The sequence below is a fragment of the Falco rusticolus genome, chromosome 5 (assembly GCF_015220075.1).
Source record: "Falco rusticolus isolate bFalRus1 chromosome 5, bFalRus1.pri, whole genome shotgun sequence".
NCBI lineage: Eukaryota > Metazoa > Chordata > Aves > Falconiformes > Falconidae > Falco > Falco rusticolus.
The window spans coordinates 78907078-78928887 of record NC_051191.1 but is presented as its reverse complement, the minus strand read 5'-3'; the positions used below and the strand labels follow the sequence as shown (position 1 = coordinate 78928887).

The 21810-nt window shown below is 38.4% G+C and overlaps 1 long non-coding RNA gene across 1 annotated transcript; it reads right to left on the bottom strand.

The window, feature by feature from the left end:
• Positions 1-4248: 4248 nt before the first annotated feature.
• LOC119149235 lies at positions 4249-21597 on the bottom strand. Its single transcript, XR_005104622.1, has 3 exons — positions 21238-21597; positions 17393-17541; positions 4249-5632 (listed from the first exon to the last, which is right to left on the bottom strand). It is a non-coding gene; the product is annotated as an uncharacterized LOC119149235 (long non-coding RNA).
• Between the last annotated feature and the right edge of the window lie 213 nt (positions 21598-21810).

Below are 21810 nucleotides of genomic sequence, written 5' to 3'. Positions count from 1 at the left end.
AAAAATTTTTATGTGCTTTCCTGACAAAAAATGTTGTGAAGTGTTTGATTTGCCCTACGGGGGGGGGGGGGGGGGGGGCGGGGGGGGGGGGGGGGGAGGAGGGAAGTAGACTGTACAGGATTCAACCTTGAAGAATCTTCTTTGTGGAAAATATGTTACCATAAGAAAAAAGGGATTACATGGTTACTTAAGGAAAGTCATAGTTGTCCCCCTCATTTAATATTTATTTTGCTTATGCTATCACTGCTTTCCTGACGTACTTTTTAAAACAACTAAGCAGTTTCAACTAATTGGAAAAGTCAACACCATGTGTTTCTAAGACTTTGTAAAATATTCTTTGGGAAGAAAGGTATTAATTGATCTTTTATTCCCCTAAATATTGATCATGAGATGACCGAAAAAAATGCAATGGGAAAAGAAAACTGGTAGATGTGTTTCTATCCCTTGCAACTCTCACATCCCATCCAAATACTGCTCTCCAACCTTCTGCTTAAAAATGCACTGTCCTGCAAAATGGAGCAGAGGTCTTTAGAGTAATAGATTTTTTTCCAAGATACATTTCCTTGTTACAGAAACTCACATTAGTTTAAGAACCGCAGTATTTAAATGATCAGCTGTGCTAATGGTAGTGACAAAGACTTAATACTATTTACAATATATTATAGCCTGCAATATGGCCATTCCAAGAGCTGTACGTACTCTGCCTAACTGGTATGACTGGCAAAAGCAAGCACTACCAAGAACAGTACTTATTATATTTGATGGAACATACTTTCTACCTGTACATCATCAAGTATGTGAAAACCCATCTCATTGTTTTCAGGCCTGACTTTGATCACATTTGCTCTGTTAAAATGCACAATATTAGCCAAGTCCAGAAAGTACAGAGTGGCACATGTGGGTTTCTCGGAACTGGCTGGCTGTGCCACATCTTGAACAACTACTGCAGTGGCATATTTAAGGAACCTCTGTTACACATTTTTATCCAGCCTCAAATCTCAAGAAAATGCTCAACCACTGGCATTCTGAGGAGAATAAACATTTCTTTTGTAAGCCAAATATATGTTTTACGGTTTACCCTTACCAACTTTTTTTTTTTTTTTTAGTGGTGTGAAACCACAGAATGTTTTTAATATTTATTTTTAGGGAATTACAGTAAAAGCATACCAGAGATTATCAGGACATACCCGACAAGATATTTAAACAGTAACTTTCCCACAAATTTTTATTTCGGTAAAATGACACATAGTAATTATGACCTCTTCTAATAACTTTGGTATCTGCTGCATACAGACCGTGCACACAGAGGATATGTATGCAATAATTCTGGGTGGTTAAAAAGTAAAAGTAAAAAAATATTTCTGTATAACAGACTTAGCAGCAACCCTAATGTCCAGCTAAAAGTCTTACGATTTTTGTTTTAAAATAAAGGCATGACATTCATTATAGTATTTATTTTAAACAGAACATGCACAGATGAGAATGTTAACCCTATGCAAAAAAAAGAAAACAAAGAAAAAAAGAGAGATTACATGCAATAGTGCATTCAACAACTTTTAGTGCCAATGTAATATAAAACATGGACCTGTTTTTTAGGAAACATGCTCAGGTATATAAATAATTTAGTTGCAAGTGTTTTACTTGCATTTAATCGGTTTTCTAAATGATTTTTCCGCTTTTTTCTCAGACACTATTTTTAGGTCCTTATTTATTTTTGTACTTTCTATATAAAAATACAGATCTCCTTGTTCTTTACTCTCCATACCTATCCCTTTCTTTCCCACTTTTGGTATAAAGGTGGAAACAGCTGAGTTTAATCTCTGCATTTGCCTGTCTCAGATAATTCTGATGCATTTGGAGGGTTAAAAGTGCATCACCTTTACGCAATTATGGCTTGGATTCATTCATTGAAAGTTATCCTTCTTCAAGGAGATATATAAATGCATTGTATCTGTCACCACAGTTGTAAAATAAGATTGAAACTAATCTACCTTTAGGTTACTGCAGTACTAAAAAATAAAGATTCAGAAAAGAGGAAAACAATTAGGTGAAGTTCAGCTTGTAAGCTCTGCTTAATAGAAAAGGAATTCCAAAAAGGAAAGTGGAAGAATTATTTTAAGATTCATCATGTCTGAAGTTCAAATTATGTAAATAGTCATAAGCCGTATTTTTACACTGCAGTTTATACTATTACAGAATTTTATAACCTCTCTCTTTGCCCTTATCACAAGTTTTGTCTATTAGAAGCTCATTATAGATACTCCAGCTATACACCAACTCCTTTGCCTATATTTCCACTCAGAGTGGTATCTCTTGTTCTTTCGTCTCCGCTTTCTGTGACACAGGCATTAACACTAAGGTCAGCTCTAAACCGATTGTGATTTTTTTTCCTTCTAAATAATATAGCTTATTTTCAATATGGGTTGGTTTCTAATCTAACAGCCTCTAGCAATATTTAGTAAGAAATGATCAGGTACATGATTTTTTTTTTTTTAATAAACCAATCAAACATACTTCTTTTTTAGGATTAAGCTATCCTGAAAAGTATAGATTCACATAGTATCATCAAATTAATTTCAGTACAGTTTATAAAAAACATCACCAAGAATAGCTTTACTTAACATTTAGAGAGCTTTTCTTTTTAAAGATGCTCTCCAGGGATTAAAAATAGTAATAATTTTAAAACATGTACATAAAAGCAAAGCAGTCTTGTCCATTGTTCCCTAAAGGGACCGAAGGTGCTCCATGGGATTACAGCTGGTGTACGCTTCCTAGAAAGGACAGTAATTACACATTGTACAGCTTACTTGGGAAAGTTCTGTTCTACTGTTGAATAACTTGCATTAATTCCAGTGGATCAGTGGCATATTAAATTATGGGGGAAAACATTTAAATACCAAATAAAGACAATTTTGAAGTGAGTCAAACTGTAAAGGCAAGCTGAACAAGGATAGATTTCCACAGTCTTCCCTTCAAAATGTAATGAAACATTCTGCAAAAGCACTTCCTTCAGTACTTTAAAAGTAATGTTTTATAGCAAACTTGGCATTAAACTGGTATCAACATAAATGAACCTCTGGCAGTAGGACAAAGGTTTTGTTTTTTAGTTATTTTTCTTTTTAAAGAAAAGAGGCATTAAAGGGTGCATCGCATTAACAGATTTATTTTTTTTAAGGGTACCGACACAATTTTGGTTACCTTGCAACTATTTTTCCCCCCTTTTTTATTGTACAGAGCCACATACTTGAAACTGATGGTATTCATAGTTTGCTTATACGCCATACTTACTGATGAAAATTTGTAGCAGCAGCAGCAGCAAATCAAAGCCCAAACCAAGACTTTTATTTACTGGCTTCTACTTATTTATCGCCAATATGCTGCAATGTTCCTGGAGGCTAACTAATACTTATATGCACAGGAGGTGCAAGCTGGGAGCTAAGCAATGGCATAGTCCCGTCTAGTTTTATGGCCGGGTCTGAAGCAAGCTCCTCAGCTGTAGAATACCACGGGTTTATTTTACTGAAAACGTAACTAAACTTTACAGTACAGCCCGTTTCCCCCGGCACTGCTAAGTCATGCCCTGGCCGACTGTAATGTATTCCTCACGCTGAGCGCAGACAATGCAGCTCCACACTCTGCATCACTGTCTCTTGCTCTTCCCTGCCAGCCCACGCCACGCCGCCACGCCGCCCCCCCACCCCGGCACAGGTGCCGCCGGCCCGGCCCCCCCCAGCTGCCGGTAAGCTGCGGCCCCCCGGCCCCCCCAGCCCCGGGGGGGGGAGGGGTGCACGGCCCCAGCGTCCCCCCCCCGCCCCGGCTGGGGGGGGCTGCACGGCCCCAGCGCCGCTGCGGAGCGGGCACGGGGGGCGCGGACCCTCCCCGGCGGCCCCGGCACCGCTGCCCAGGGGCGGGGGGCGGCACTGGCCGGGGAGAGGCTGCACTGCACGGGCAGCGTGCAAGCTGCACCAGCGAGGGGTTTGTTTTACCATCGATACCCCCGGACCTCCAGCAGGGACGGGCACTGCTGCTCTCCCGCTGCGGCTGCTCTGCCTAGCAGGGCTGCTCTCGGGCCAGCACCAGGAGCACAGTTAAAACTACCCAGTGGAGCTTACAACGCGGCCCCTCCAGTTATTTAAATGGACACGTCTGCTTAAAACTGGATGCCTCGCACAAATTGCTACTGGGGGGGGGGGTGGTGGAGGGGAAGGGAAATAAGTGAGATAATTGTAAAAAAAAAAAAAAAAAAGGTAAATAACACACTGTAAGAAAAGAAAATGTTAATTCTTAGAGAATGATAAACTGCAAAAAGTAAGCAAGCGTACACGATGCAACCTGTAATGAAAACTTTAAAAATTTCTTTAGCTCTAAAAGGGGATTCAAATACCTTTATATTGTAAATTATTTAAAGGCTTTTAAAGTAGTCAAGGGTTGTCCAGTGACTGAGTTCTCCGATATTAGGAGTATCTGTTTTTTAATTACAACAGGGTGCTACAGTCCTGCACCAAGTTAATTGTAAGGGGAACAAAAATTACATACAACAGAATTCCTTGGTGGTTTGACAAAAATGTTAGTAAAGATACAAAACTTGCAGAAATTGTAAGAAAATAAAAAGGGGTATCCATTATGGTAACATATGCATAACATAGTTGCAATTGTTTAGTACACAGAGAGACACTTAATCCAACATAGCTGTAGATACAGAATTCACTGGGACAGGATCTGTTTGTGAGCTGAGTATTAGTATCATACCTATTTTACACAGCCAACTTCAGTTTTATAGCTCAAGTTGATCTTTCTCTTTAGCCCATTAAAGGTAAAATATATGGTACATAAGGTGCATCTTAGCTTGAGCTATCTAGCTTGGCTATCTAAAATATCGCTGGAATCACACTGTAACAGCACTAGTCGATTTCAAACCCTCCTCCTGAAAAAAAAAAAATCCTCACATGGATGATATTGACGCATTATTCCCTCGACCTTATATTTTAGAACAACAATGAACCTACTGAAAGTATTCCTGTATTTATCTGGACAGATAATACAGGCTTCTACATTATTTGTATCAGTTGCAGGTGTAATTTATAGCTGAAAAAAACAGAACACCATCCTTAATTCAATACTTCATAGAATTTGTGTTCCATGAACTGTCTTCCTGGGAGTCATTTGAGCTTTTTCTTCCCTTAAAGTTGTCACACTTGCACTATTACATTTCTTACAGTTTGAAGGGATGCCTACATTTATATATTCAGCTTTAACGGTATTCTGCTGCTTTTCAGTTTTAGTAAACAAAATGGTCACACACACACAGATCATTCCGTATTTCCTTTGTCCAGAAAGATGTATTCCTACAGAGAGATATATTTAACCATTCCATGATCTATACACTTACATTTGACAAAAGTGACAGAGACAGAATACACAGAAAGGATGTTAGCAAATTAGAAGGGACAATGGCCCTGCTCCCAAACAGAGACTGTGACCAAGGCACAGCGTTAGGTAGCAGGCACCAGAAGTTCAAATTCGCTCCACTACCAGCAGCTGCAGTGGTGGACTGACGGCTCTGGGACTCCAGAGCAGATGCAGCAGCAGCAAGGCCTCAACTCAGAGCATCACGCTCTGAAAGGAACCATTTCTGTTCATATAGAAAGAAGAGACCTTTATGTTATATTACCTTTATATTACATGGCAAGTCAAATGTTTTTTAAAGACGGGGTGATTTTGGTGTGGCCTGCAAACCAGAAGTTTATTGCGAAAAGTCCTTTTTTTTAATTTCCAATTTTGCTTTTAAAAAGATGAATCAGCACCCATGCAGATTAAATGTATGCCATCATCTAATAAAGGTTATTTTAATGAAGTTTATTACAATCTGACAAAATCAATACACACACTCTTATAACGAAAACATTCAATGGAGTTTTTACTATGCTATTTACACTAATAAAGTACAATATGAATGCTAACACTGGCATCATAAAAAAAAAAAAAAAAAAAGCAGTGAGAAGGATTGTGAAAAGCTGCTTGCAGACTTATTCAGTGAACTATCTTTTCCAGTTGTTTAAAAACACTTCCTTTTCAGAATACTGACAATTCCCAGGGGACATCAGTGACTAATCCATGGAAATTTCAAGTTTCAAATTTAACTATTTTTTCCTAGGGCATAAATGTGTTTATTTTACTGGAGATTTTATATGGATGATAAAAGCATTGAAATGTTAAAAGGCCAACTCTTAAATTTACATTCCCAGAAAATGTTATCAACAGAATTGTAATGCAATGAATTTTTCTTTGTCCACCAAAAAATTTCAAGAAGGCTGCAGAGTTTTCTCTAGTGCAAACAAGTAACTTACTAAGAAAATTGTGCAGGGTAAATGAGACAGACTTTTTGCCTGCTGGAAACAGGACAGTGAGACTTGGTTGGAAATAGGGAACTCTCCCTGACTCAATTAGAAATACATCTGCTTTTCAAAAACTTTTGAAGCCAAATACCAAAAATCAAAGCTGTCATCTAAAGCCCTTCTGACACTTACGTGTAATAAAATCCAACATTTCCCCTTCCCCTAACAACCGTTTTAGCAAAATCACATACTTCATCTCTTCTGCCTGTGTGTGCTGTGTGCCCACACATGTATCTCTCGTGTATAGGTCTATCATAATGCACACAGTACATGTATGCATTTACAGTCTCATGTTACAACAGCACAGTATGTATGAATACTATTAGAATAAGATTATAAATTCATATTCAGTTTACATAATACTTACTGCTCAATAGAAATCACAGTATTTTACTAATGCAGCCTAAAGATTACTAACAAAAGGGTTACATTCGAATTATAACAGGAAAAATCATGTAACACATGGTTCAGGACTAATCTTTTTTCCTAGTTGTACAAATAAACACATTTAAAAAATGGTAACGTATCTAAAAAAAAAAAATAGTGGAAGAACTATACAAAAGAAGTTGATCATAACAGCACTACATCAGCAGTAATTTTATCCCTTCAACATTATCGTAACAACTCATCACTACATTCAGCGAACACATATAACTGACTGCTCTGTGGCTACCTAAATGTAAAACCTTGTTCCTGCACTAGGCCTGGAACAATTAGGGAGACTGACACAAAGATCAGGGATTTTGTCTAGTAAAGCATTGCACACACAGACCAAAATGTTGTTCCAGCAGTCTGCTGGCAGTGCTCTGAGCTTTCAGCACAGAGGGGAAAGTAAAATAGATCCTCTAAGATTTGTTGTGGGGCCTCGCAAAATACAATTTTGCTTTAATACTGTACTTACCCATTTGCTATATGAGCATGTGGGTATCCCATACATACAGGGGACGATTATTACAGGAATATCAGATTTGCTGTACTATTGTTCAGCTTTTACTGGCCAGCTAACAGCCAAAACCTTAATCAGTCTAAGAAATTTACTGGAAATCTATTGGAAAAGGCCATTTTGTGCTGGAACTACTATGTTGTTCCAGCTTTCATCTTTGCCTTTCCTTAGCAGAGAACACCATTTTGAGGCTGTCACACATTTTTCTTTCCAAAGTGGATAATGCCAGTGGAAAACAGAAGGGTGGTATCCTCTTACCACAAAATACAGCAATACAGCTTCACAAAAATAATTAAAAAAAAAATATTTTTACAGGTGCAACTGAAGTCTGTCCTGTGTTTTCTACCCACCCTAATATTAATTTCAAAATCACAAATATATAAATGTATGATATGAAGCTATCTGTATCCATTTAGCTTTTTGAAACTTTCATATCTTTTTTTAATGCAAATATTCAATGGAAATAGGCAGAAGAAGAGATTTCACCAGAAGACAAATCAGACAAATAAGCATTTCCTTCAAATGAATTTCGCTGCATTTCACTGGGCCTAAATACATATCTGGCAGTATGGTGTTTAGAAAAACATTTATCTTCAAAAAGTAAAGAATAGACTTAGTGATTTCCATAGTATATCTGAAGCCTGACCAAACCCATGTTCTACAAGACTATTTTAATTTTTTTTTTGTTTTTTCTCCTTAGATAAACTGATATAATGCAAATCATTGTCCAAAGGATCAAATAAATCAACCAGGTAATAGAGATAGCTTAATATTAAAACATACAGGTACACAGACAGGTGTACAACAGTTGCTTAACAGGGGAGGCTGTTAAATATAAATGGTTCCTTAGTTTTCACTGCAGAGGTCACATTTGGAAACTATTTTGATAAAGCAAATTTAGGAAAACAATGCGGACATTCATATTTCAAATGTCAGTAACATCTTTGTCTAGGAAATAAGAAAAGTCTTAACTACCATTAAACTTTACCAGGTACACTAGCTAGAGAAATCACTGCCAGAAAGAATAACGCAGAGGAATCAAGTTCACACAGTAAAATAGACTGTTCTCTGTCATCTATTAATCCAAACTTTGCCAGGGATAAAGCTCTTTTTTAAACAGTAAAACAAAACAAGAAAAAACCAAAAATCCTGAGAGGTCTGAGTCAGGAGCATTCAAAGTGAAAAATTTCCAAAAGGCTCCACAGAATATGAAGCTTTCAGAGGAGGCACTGCTACTACAACAACACTAGATTATCACATTGCACGCTGAAATATGAACACACACAGAAAAACTAGTTTTCCTTTCAAGCAGGCACTTACTATAGTTATTGTAAGGTTCCAATATCCTTTTGAGGAAAAAAAGATATTTTAAAATTTGAGTATTGACTGAATATTTTAACATATTTTTTTTTTATCCTAAGCAGCTATCCACATTTTAAGATTATCCTACAGCTCATTACCTCCAAATAAAGCACAACCGTATGAATGCTTTAAGGCAAAACCACCACCCCCAAAACACAACTGACATTGCCTTGACTCTTTCTTTAGTCTTTAAAATCCTCCAGATAAGACCAATTCTAGTACTCAGTAACACATGATGAAAAGTGACTTAGTATTTTCATTAGTAAACATATTACTTATAACTAAGTAACACAAGTAAGAAACATATGTATGCTAACCTGACAATATTATGTTTATTAGATAATAGGTATAGTAAATATACCTTTTCCCTTGGGCTTCTATTAAAATCTAAAGATAGTGGACTTTGGAAATTTCAAGTAACGAATACAGGACACAGAAAGGTTGGTTTCATTATTGCTGTAGTCAGCATCACTTGCTGCTAACGTACTAACTCTCTGCTGCTCGCGTTTGGCTCAGCTTTGAATTCAACTTTTCATTAAAAGGGCATGATATTTCAGTTGCTTGGCCACTTTTGTTTAAAGAACTTACTTTGCTGTATTACAGAATGCACTTTTAAATCTAAGAGTAGATTATTAGAACTGTTTGTTTAAATAGTACAACTTCAAGAAAAATAAGGGAAAGATAATATTTTACTGGAAATTACTGAAATGCAAAGAAAAAATAAATGAGGAAAGAGAAAGAGAGAAACAGAAAATTTTGCTGTCTTACACAAAAGACAGTATTCTATATCCGGTAAATCCAAATTACTGCAGATAATTTGAAAGAATTAAAAAAAGGCTTGAAGTTTGCAACAGTTAAAAAAAAAAAGTGTCATGCTCTCTTCTCCAGAGAAGAGTCTGGTATGGAAAGCAAATCTGTGTAGCGAATGCAGCAGCACTACCCCAGGCTCTCCGCCCAGCCCTGCCCTGTGCCTTGGAAAAGCCTGGGGAGAAGGATGCTCTGGGCAAGGCGAAGGCACTGGGGATCTCCTGGCCACGCACTCCTCCCAGCCCCTGGGCAGGATTGAGCCACCTCCAGCATGGTTAAGCCTCCTGCTCCACAAGTGTGGACTGTAAACGAGAGGCGCCCAGAACTGTACGGAAGACACAGACTGAGATGCATCTGTTGGATGGCTTACTGCTTATTACTGGAGCGGTCTAAAAGTAGTCAAGAGAAACACAACTGCAAACAGCACAGCAGCTAGCATTTAGCAGTAACTACAGGTGAACCTACCCTGTACTCCATTACACCAGTAGAGTCTTCCAGGGATTTACAGTGGTATAAAACGGGGCGGGGGGGGGAACACGACACTACCCAAACCAAACCAAATCAAACCCACCAAAACTAGTAAGCCCAGAAATACCCAAGTCTGAGAGCTAAAATTTAGTGTCATACATTTTTCTTGATCCTATTTATATCGACAGCCACAGAAGCCTTGAAGCTTACTATCATAGCATTATTTTTGTGCTGGTAACATTATAAGCTCCCCTCAATACACACACATCCCTTGTGCCCAGTCTTAACCCAGCTGTGTTTTACACACCTTTGTGGGGGCTTTTTTTTTTTTTTTTTTTTCTGATAAAGAATGTGGAAAAGCAGCATTTTGACTGAAGATATATGTTTATAGTTTGATTATTTTATGATCTATCATTGTATTTCACAGATTTTACTGTTAAGCAAAGAACAGCATATAGCTGAAAAATAATAAACATCTTTCAATGAAGGGTGATGGCTTTCTATACGCAAGTCTTCCAGATAATTTATCTCAGCTTCCATGTTTATCCATGTTCCCTGGTCACGGCAACTAAAAAAGAGACGCATCACATTCTGCCCCCAATCACTTTTGAAGCCAAAAAAAACCCCCAAAGCAGCATTTCTGCATAACATTAGTGATAAATATGAAGTACTACTTCACTTTGGCTTAGTACCCCATGCTCGGCTTCACAGGGCTCTGAGTGCGTGCATGCGTGTGTGTTTACATGGTACCACACAAAGAAAGTGTTATGAAAAAGGTGATGAATACAATCTGCTGGGACACAGCAGCACGTTTCCTTGCAGGCTGAAAAACAATGCTTATTTTGAGACCTCAGAGGCCCAAGCTTAATGGTGCAATTGCTATGTGGTTTCTCTCTTTTAAGAGAAAAATCCTCCAATTTTCACTGCTCTATGCTTCTTCATTTACAACAGTCCAGCGCAAGGCAGGGAAAACAAAGTTGAAAGGCTCAAAACCGAGAAACTGAACTACTGGCAGCACGGGGGAAGACCCAAGCAATATATTTAGTTCAATGAGGGATTAAGTGCCACAGTCATTGGTAATTAAAGAGCTAATACCTCCCCTTTGAAATAGTTTGACTTTTACTCTCACTGCAACTGCTGCGCACTCGGAGGTTGGGGTGAGGCAAACCTGATACTCTGCCATTCTCTGCCAGCACGTGCCTAAATTAGTTCTCCATTTTGTGGTGGCCCTCTGAGAGCAATTCCCATTGAGAAGTGAACAAAGGCCGCGACCCCAGGGTCAGAGTGTAATGCAGGAAGCATGACCTCCCCTTTGTTCAGAACAGCACTGTTTACTCTGCCTAAGTAAAGATCACCAATACATTAACTAAAGAGGATTAAAAAGGTCATATCCCTAGGGATGGAGCTCACGCAAGTGGCAACTCTCTTCAGTCACTAAATCATTTGACTTCCCCCCTACCCCCTGCTTCAAAACAGAGACACCTTAAGCTGCCAGGGCTCAATGGCACGTTATTTCCAGAGCAGAAGTCTGCACAAACTTCATGTGGTCTTCCTTCCAAAACCGGGTTAATTTCTGCACAGCTAGACAGCTGTTTCGAAGTTGTTTTTAAAGTTATCGAAAGACTTTAAGTGAAAACTATTACCTCAATACGTGTTGTTTTTATTTTATATCTCCTTTTGAAAAGCTCAGAGTTGATCTATTAAATTGTTAGGGTCTTCAAATGGTTATTAAAAATTGTAATCTTTTGTAGCTGTTATAAATGTGAATCTTAAAATATCCTGTAGTTTCTGGATAGGCATAAAAGTTACCTGTTGCTGTACATAACCACTAACTCCAGGATGGCTCACTTGCAAAGAAGAAACCAAAGAAAATAAAGCAAAAATATGCTGCCTATGAGAATTCACGCACGCTGATAGCTAGGCTTCATCGGGCTAAATAAGCACTTCTTTTGACTGCTAAGCTTTCTGTTATCAACTTCTTTATAGTATCTTGGAACATCATTATTAATATGACATATATTAACAGAAATCTCTCTTGAAATAGCTAAATTAATGCTGTACCGGTAACATACGGGAGGCAATGTGGCCAATTAGACAGCATGCTGAATTGTCTCCTTTCCATTCTCACCTCTAACCCACTGGCCTGCTGGATCACCCAACTTCTGCTTTGTGCCTTGGTTTCCTCATCTGTGGCAATATCGCTCACTGGGATGCAGATGTTACCATCAGTTACTCAGCCAGGATGGGAGAAAAAGCATGTGGAAGGGAGTGGTCTAGACAAAGATATTTTCCCTTCTCTACCCTCAGGCACAAGCACTTCTGATGAAGCTGAATGTTGCTAGAGGTTCCACAAGAAAATAATAGGAATAAGGCCAGGCAGGGGTCCAGGCTGATCAAAGTCTTTGGCACCAGGAGCTCAGCATCACAGACAGCCCCACAGGGGCTAAATGCAGTTGAAATCAGCACTACATCACCCATTATGCCAGCAACTCTGAAAGGAGGACCAGGAGTGCCAGACTCCAAAAACCAAGCTCCTAGAGGCAGCACAGTACAAGAGATAACTGCATGGATTGTATGGGGGGAAGGGGTGAGCTTCAGGTCTCAGACACTTTGTGCAAAACGGGTATTTTTGAATCCGCAACAATATATGCAGCTTTCTAGTCTCTAGCAACACAAATTAATGCATAAAGTGTGGCAAGCTGGGGTCTGATTATACCCAGCATGCATTCACACTGGTATGCTCTGCAACCTTGCTGTCTTCTCTGCCAGCCATGCATCCTCAAGCATCAGGCAGGATGAAGAAGATGATTCTTTGCAGTCCTCTTCAGGACATTCAAAAAGTCACTTTCCCTGTTTAAAGCCTTCCTCATAGCAGAAACCCATGCATTTCAAATTTTTTTAGAAGGATCTGAACAGATAAATGAAATCAAGAATCCAATATAAGCATTATGTTTGCCTTACTATGTTTGTGAAAAGAATCACTTCCTTTTTCATCCATCCCTGCTGTTCCTTGCTCTGATGGTTTCTGATCTTTTCTCAACCCAGTAGGAAAAGAAGGAAACCTACTCTCATCAGGAAAACCAAGAGGAAAAGCCTTCTTAGCATACACAACCCATTGGGGAGCACAGGCTTTAGCCCAGATGGCTCACAACAGATTCCAACATGGCCAAGTGTAAAGAAGAAACCTCCAAACTGTGTTTGCACCATGATGGGCGGTATTCCCACTGCAGGTGGGTGAAAGACTGGCACTCAGTGTAAAACTCTTCTACGTTTTCTCACCCGTCTACTTCTGTGCCTGGAACAATCAAACCAAATAATACCATTTCCAGTGACTGCTGTTCCCTGAAATCTAACATACAAGTGTTGGGCTTTTTATTATATACTAGGAGTCAACAGTGGAGTTAGAAAGTCTTCACAAACAACAAGTTTAGAAAAGCCCCTGTCCAGAGCAAAACAAGCACCTAGTGAAAAACAAAAATGTACAGCAGGTATTTAAAATAAGCTACCTGGAAATACAGTACCATATTGTCACACTGTATGTTTATCAGACCTGCCCACTGACTTCAATGGGAACACTTTTTATGCAATGAAAGATTATCTAGGCATAGCATATCCATCACCAAAAAAAAAAAAAAAAAGGGAAAAAAAAGGGTAACAAAACCTCTAGGCACAGAAGAAATAGGTGGGCAAGGGCAATCCAAGTACTGAGAAAAGCCTTCTAATATGTTGAGGCAAAAAGGTACCATCTTTCAAAAAAACAAAAGCACTGAACTGAAACAACTAGAACAAAGAATATATTTAGAAAGTAGTATTTAAAAATGGAGACTAGGAGCATAAGGACTGAACCAAAGACATAAGGACAATTTATTGACATACATTAGAAGCAGGAGGACTGCACAACAGTTGTCTGGCAAGTCTGAAATAGTACTGGAAAACAAAGGGAGTGAATAAAGAGGAGGAAAAACACTGCAGAAAAGATAATGGCGGATTATGACCTTGTGATATTTAGTCATGCAAAAGAGTAAACTCACCCCTTCTCACCCTGTATGACCATATTAGCATTTCTTATTAGCTGTATTCCTATCTAGGGTATTAAAAAACAAAACAAAAACTGTATACCCACTACTTCTTCCAGTGGAAACTCAAGATTAGGCCTCTCAGACTCTCATTTTCCAGTTTTCTTTCACCTTCACACCAGCCAACAGCACTCTCCCTCCAAGACAGAAAGTAAACCCCACACTCTAGAGAGTTATGGAGTAAGATGCCCCTTCTCTAGAGAGTTATGGAGTAAGATGCCCCTTCTCTTGAACAGGAAAATAGAGGAAACATGACTTTGTGGCACAAAATTCTTGCAGTCCATTCTGGTGGGGGGAGATGGAGCAATATGGACCCTACCTCACATTCCTGGATACACCTCTTTATCTCTATTCCCTGAAATCAGACAGACCCAAAGGTACCTTTTAGCTTAAAAAGAAGTTATCAGGCTTAATACAGCAGGGGGAAAATCTATGGCATTCAAGTGAACAAATTGTCTCCTCTGGTCCCTCCAGACAGCAAATCCCACTAATCAATTATTTTGCAAGTAAAGGGTAAAAGAGCACAAAGACAGCAAAACAAAGTGCTGAAATAACGGGATGAATTAAAGAGGCAAGCCATTCTGAAGACTAGATATACATGCAGAAGTTCCAAAGCAGCTCAAGGTTGGAGGCAGGGTTTCCAACAAAAATAGGCACTCTCCTATCAGGAATGAAAGGGTAGCACTCCTTAAAAATAGCCACAAATTATGATCCAGATTACATGCCTATGAATTCTAGCATTTAGTAAACCATCTGGAAGGCTACTTTAAAAGATTGTAACTTTAATGCCTAAGCAGAGATTATATAATGGAGAAAAACCCCAACACTGCTAACATAATGAAAAAAACATCTTTTTTAAACTTGGAGTGCATTCGCAGAAGAAATTGTTATTTATTTGGCCTTTCTATAGGGCTTTGATAATGGGACTCATAAAGACCATAAAGAAAACAGAGTAATCATGGCTGAAAGTTAAAATTATTAAAAATCAGCCAAGCAGCCAAAAGTGAAATGTAGGTATAAAAAGACATTGTAAGAAGAAAAAGGCTAATAGCTGCTGCATGCAGAGGCCATGCTGGTATCAGCTTAAGTTCAGTTAGCAGTCTCAAAATGTCAGCTGTAACACAGAGCAGAAAAACTGACAAATAAGGAGAGCATACTTGGGTTACTGAAGGGTTTAACAAAGTTGAGTGAATGCGAAACCATTTTTTTGTAATTGCTAAGGAAAACATATTGCAACATTCTCGGCGAAAGGAAAAGACCCGGGTGTCATCATAACAAGCTGATGAAAGCTTTCACATATATGTAGCAGCATCAAATAAGCCACATTTTACAATGCATGCAAAAAAGCACAGAATACTGCACTGAAAACATTACCCTGCTAATATATACCTGCCAGGGAAACACCTTCATGGAGAATGCTATTTACAGTTCTTTTTACCTTATCTCACTAAAGCTACAGAAGTAACAGGAGTACAAGGGCAGGTGACTTAAATGATCTCACTTGCAAAAGGACTGCCATATACAAAGACATAAAGCAATTAAACTATTTACGTTAGCAAGCACATAAGCTATGGGGAACACAACAGAAATACAACTCTGAAAGTCAGGAATTGTAGTCTGACTTTCTTGCCTACTTCCAGTCTTGAATGGGAAATTATTCAGTTAAATTAAATAAGCAGTAAATTCAAATAAATTCAAACTATGGGAATGCATTATTTTAGAAAGTGCAGGCCGAGCATGTGAATATCAGTGCCACAGTCCATCATTAAGGGACATCAGTACGATTCTGAAAGAACAGGGTTCTATTCACAGCCTACAAAATATAGTGTTAAATGAGATTGTTTGCTGGGAAGACCATAAAGACCTTTGTGCAATGCCATGATAAAGCCATTGGCCAAGGGATCTAGCTGGCCCACTTTCTGACAAGGACAGGGTATTCCAAACGGATCAAATGTTGTTCGTCTTCGCCCTCCATTCTCTTACCAATCAACCCTTTGTAAGAACTGTCAGGGTAGACTTAGCATTAATTAGACCGTGGATCTGATCCAATGCAGTAATTTCTACTTTTGTTTCCTATGGCAAAAAGAAACGGCAAAAAAATTGACAAGTTCACTTTAGTTAAAGCAAAATCATTCATCCTCTAAGCTAGCTACTGTGCCTGATACAATGCTATCAATGCATCACCCAGACTTCACAAATATACTTAAAAACATGCATGTTTACTTTGCCACCTGCTCTTCCCCCTCCCTTTTGCACACAATTAGCAAGAACCTAAATTACAAGACATTGTTTTACTATACAAATGCGTTTCCTTGTTTATTATCTTTTTCCCCATCCACACATCATTATTTGCAAAAACCATTTAATAATTATAAGAGATTCCAAGATGTGTGTCAGATCCTGGGATATTGCCACTCGCATGGTGGTTTGCTACACTTAGCCTTCAGTCTTGTGGCTAACAGTTCACCCAGACTGTGATAATACCTCACCACAACCCACATACTGCTGCTCTTCAAAGGAAAACAAGGATGCATAATTAAGAGATGATGAGCTCAAATGTAAGACAGGAGATGAGGGAGCAGATTCCGTAACCACACCTGTGAGTGGTTATACTACTTAAGAAGTTTCTTCCACTCCATCTTCACTCACAGTATCAAAAGTCACACATTTTAAAAATACATTTGCAGGAGCAACATTTACAGCAACCAAGGGAAAAAAGTGATAAAACTATGCCATTGCAGAAAAAACATCCATTATGCATAATTAAGATTGCATATAAGCATTATTTGCAAATAGCCCTTGTGAAAAGGGTAGACTATGTCTTAAAATATATATAGTTTTACTGGGAATACTATCAAAATCTTATCACACAAGTACTGTTACCTGAAAATATTCCCAAAGTCTCATTCCAAGCTTTTGTGATCCTGTAATTATTATCATAATATAAAGAACTATGGACAAAAACATCTCTGTGTGTGTGTGTGCCAGTTCAGGGGCTAATGGTGCAGCATACTGCATGGAAGTAAAAATTGAGAAGTGGGTACGGTAAAGACACATTCTAGAGTCTTCAGGACCAGTCCCTTCTTGGATATTCAGAATAAACAAGACATCAAACCACTTTCCTTATTACTCTATAATTGGAATTAGTTTTTGCTGGTTTTGTCATAATCAGTGCCAAGAGTTGAGAAATCTGGGGCAAAACAAGACGCAAACATATCTACCGAACTCAAGTGAGGACAACTGACCGTCCTTCACAAATATGCATTAAGAAACAATAAGATTATAAGCCTACTTGATTTCCGATTTACAAAATAAAAATTAAAAAAAGAAATATGTTTTACCTAAAAGAAGTCTTCGTTTTGCCATGATGAAGGACCGCATCTCCAAAAGCTAGTGCCTGTTTGCAGGGCCAGATCCTCTTAAGCGGCAGCCACACCCTCCTCTTCCTCATTTTTTTCCAGTGACCATGAAACACTTTCTAAGCCAGGCCCTGAAAAAAAAAAAATACATTTTTAATGGACACCAGATACCACATTGCTGAACTAAATAGGCAGATGAGAAACAAAACAAATATATTTGCACACACGTATTTGTATTTTCGGTTTCCTTTCAAACAAATTTGGTAGGCCTGATTTGGCTCTCTATTCAAATCACAGGAAACATAATTAAAAAGTGTTTTATGCTGACAGCAGAATCGAGCCCTCTATCTCTTTTTAGAATTTAATATAACATGTCTTCCATTGGTACTAGCAAAATTCACAAATCAGAGGCTTTTCAAAGTATCTTCCGACAAGCCTGTGTATTTTGTAACAGTAACAGATGCCAACACAAGGCAAGCTTCGAAAGATGTTCCAGAGGTTGTCTATTCAGTCCATGGGATTCTATGGATTTGAAAGTCAGGCAGATCTGTTTAACTCTGACTTTATTTAATTAAAAAACAAACCAAAAAAGTAAAACTTTCCCAGTTTGTGTATCACTCAATCTCACCCAGATCATCAAATGATTTGGATCACGGTATCTTCAGCACCGTTACTAATGATACTGCATAGCAAATATCACCCAACACATCTTTACTTCTTATTTTATTTCATACAACTTTATCAATAATTCAGCACTACATAGAACTACATGGAAACTGTTGCTATAAACTGTTTTGCATATTGTATCATCTGCTGGCTTTAATGCATTATTTAAATGACACTGTAATTATACTATATTTCACATGCTATTTAACCACAGAATACTGAATATGAATACAAAGTGATAAAAACGACTTTTTCCAGTATCTCAAAAAACACCCACTTCTTGTCAAATAACCAGCTCCAGCATTCAACAACAAACCAAAAATACAGTATTTTGGGTTCTGCAACTTAAGCTCAATTTTTTGCAGACTACATAAAGATGATATTGTTCAGCTATCATTAGGATTGTGAAATACGTATTAAAATAAGCTGCTTGTTTATTTAGATTTAGAACTAGATATGTTACCCGAACCCACAGCTTCACTATTATGTTTGCTGAAAGAGCAAACTGATACAAAAATAAAAATGTAAAGGTTATATTGAGATGTGTGTTAGGGGATTCAACATATATTACAGGTAGTATATTAAATAATGCCAAATCCAAAATAATTTTGTAATCCCAGGACCTACTACATATTATTCATCATGTACGATTCCATACCCACAGAAAAACTCTTAAAAACAAGTGATACACTTTCACTATTAGAAGAGGTGCTGAGTTTCATATAGTCCTACATCCTAATAGGTTTCCAATACACAATTTTGAAATTTCAAAGCCTGCACAACGCTGTATTTTGCACATAGCCTGCATAATACTGTATTATATAGTAAAATACAATTAACTTGCAGAATAATCCCAATACTATAGTATCTGTAGACACGTTAATTCACACAGAAATCTTTTTTCTTTAAACTGCAAAATACGCACACCTCTCATGATACTGGAGTGCTCCGAAACACAACACTGACTTTTAAATCCAAATGCACAGTAGGGAAAAATGTTAGCACATTACTATTTTACACATCTATAAAGATTCACCCCGAAAAGCCCTCCCATCCACATATTCTGTATCAGAAAAAAACACTTACTCCAAACTGTTTGCATTTGTATTTATGAAGGTGCTCTGCAAGAAAGGGAGCAAACAGAAATTCAAGGGTTAAGAGAAAAAAAACGAAACAAAAACAAGCCACTACACCAAAATCCCCAGCAATACTGAAGACCCTGCAAGAAAAGCAAAATGCTCAGAGATAACAGCCTAACAAAAAGCTAACAGAGAATTTAATGTCTCAGTATTGCCTGGATACAAGTTTGGGATTTAGGCAGCCTTGGACTACAAGGACTATTCCCTTCAAAATCTAGCCCAGAGTCCTGCACTGTTTTCTACCAACACCACATCCAAATTGTGACTAAACACCTCATTATGCTTCTCTGGCACTATCTGAAGCAAGCATACCGTACAATTCTGCGTGGCACCTAAAACTGGAGGAAAAAAAGAAGCTATTTTTTCTACTGAACGGCAATGAACTGACAAGCAGCAAGTTCTGTGCAAAGGCTTCTGTGATCAGTAAATGCTTCTCCACCCCACCCCCTTTCCTTTCTGTGGTAGGCAACAGGTGACAAAATACAGCCCCCAGTCTTCAGCTTTAATAAGAAAATTTACTTAGCCTACGAGACATCTATAATACAGTCTCTTTTTAAATTATTTTTATTAAAATTGAATGAAGAGGTTTAACTGGGCCTCTATGCTGGGTTCAGAAAGTAAATGCCTTTGTCAACATTCATTTGTAGACATTTCATTTAAAGAAAATGCAGCTCTCCCAGTTACAAATAATAATCAGTGGCTTTAGGTAACAATCTAGTACTTGCAGATCTTGAAAGAGAAAACCCAAACTTCATTTTCAAAGGAACTGCATGCCCCAACTACTTCACTACAATCTCTTTTTCCAATAACCTGTTAATTGATCTTAAATATGTAGATGAATTATGAGGCAATAACCTCCAATTTTCTTAGCTCTTACTCCAGACAAACATTATATTCTGATTTATGAGTATGTGAAATATTTAATTTGCTGTTCATGGCAATTAAAGTGTTAATCTAATTTATGAGAAGTAAAAATACCACATTAAAGATTCCTTCTATTTTCTCCTTTAAGCTTCACCACTTCAAAAGCATTTCTTCCATATGTTATTATTTACAAATATTCTTCCTTTGTGCACTGGACATATACCTATAGTTGAGGAGGCCGTATCAGCAATGTGATCCCTTTGCTAGTCTCCCTGCTACTCATTAAATAATTTTACTCCCATACGTACATACACAGCTGGTCAAGTGCAAGAAATGACTGCTGCATTCAGCTACATCTCGCACACTTCCACAGCAAGCCTTGGGAAAAAAAAAAAATCCACAAGGCTACAAAAATTATCAGCTTCTATCACTGTCCATTTCTGAAGTCTTATATTGCTCACACTACCATTTCTGAACCCGTGGTATCCTGTGCTGTAGCAGTACACCTGTGTCCCTTCTAGCAAAGAACCTCATCCCAATAGGCTAAAAATGCTTCAGTTCTGTTAATACCCATTTCTCAATTTGCAATTAAAAAGAATCTTTCTTTAAAGACACTATTTCCCCAAAATATTTAAATGCTTAAAAAAATAGTTTTCTATTTGGAAAGCTTTGCAGTGTCTTCCCTTTACAAAAAGGGAAGCTTTGCAGCACCAGCAAAGAGTACCCGGTACAGCAGATGGTTAAAACTCTACATCATTTTTAATGGCCTTAAGAGAAAGCACTGCCTTTTTTCGGGGGAGGGCGGGGATGGAGGAGAGGAGAGAAAAAAAGCTGAGAACAGCAATTTGCAGCCTTTTTTTTTTTTTTTCCTTGACAGCAGCTAGCCACGCCTCAGTCTGGCCCTTCCTCCAACCTCTGCTAACCTAAAAACCAGCGCCAACCTGGCAGCAGGCCATATATTCAGAAGTAAACATTATTCTCCTGCCATTTTTCAGTGTGTTTATCACATCCTGACCTTCCCCACCACCACCACCCCCGCTGTAGCTGAGATCCCTGGCTTTGCCCCGGTTTGTTTCACTTTGCAACTGCATCAAGACATCAAAGTCACACTCTTATCTAAGATGGCAAACTTGCAAAAACGCATTAGAGGGATTTTACCTTCACCCAGTGAAGCAGCAGGCTATTTTGGAGCGGGAAAACCAAAGTCAGGCGTATCTTTACGTATCGCAGTCCCGCAGAACTGGATGGTATGTCCTTCTCCATCACTACAGGCATGGGCTCTTCCTGATACAATGCACACGCTTCGTTCGCTGCCTGTAGCTGCCGTTGGAAACCTGGTTTTCGCTTCCACAGCTTTTCCATTTTCTTACTTAATGGCTACAGGAGCGTTTAAAAAAATAAATTACTCTAAGCAACCGTGAGAAGGCACGTACAGCACTGCACCTGACTCTTTGTTATCCCTCACCATTCATTCCCATTCCCTGTCCCTTCCGCTCCTCGCTTCCTCCTCCCACCTTGGACCGCTCCTCATTTATAAAGGCTCTAAAAAAAAAAAAAAAAAAAAAAAAAAAAAGGAAAAAAAAACCCCCAGACTAATTAAACTACTTGCCCGTTACTGATTTGTTGTTTTGTTTTTTTTTTAAACCCTAGTGGTACATTACATTGAATGGATAGCTGACATAGCGGCAGGAAAAGGAGGTTAAAAAAAAAAGGGGGGGGGGGGGTGAGGGG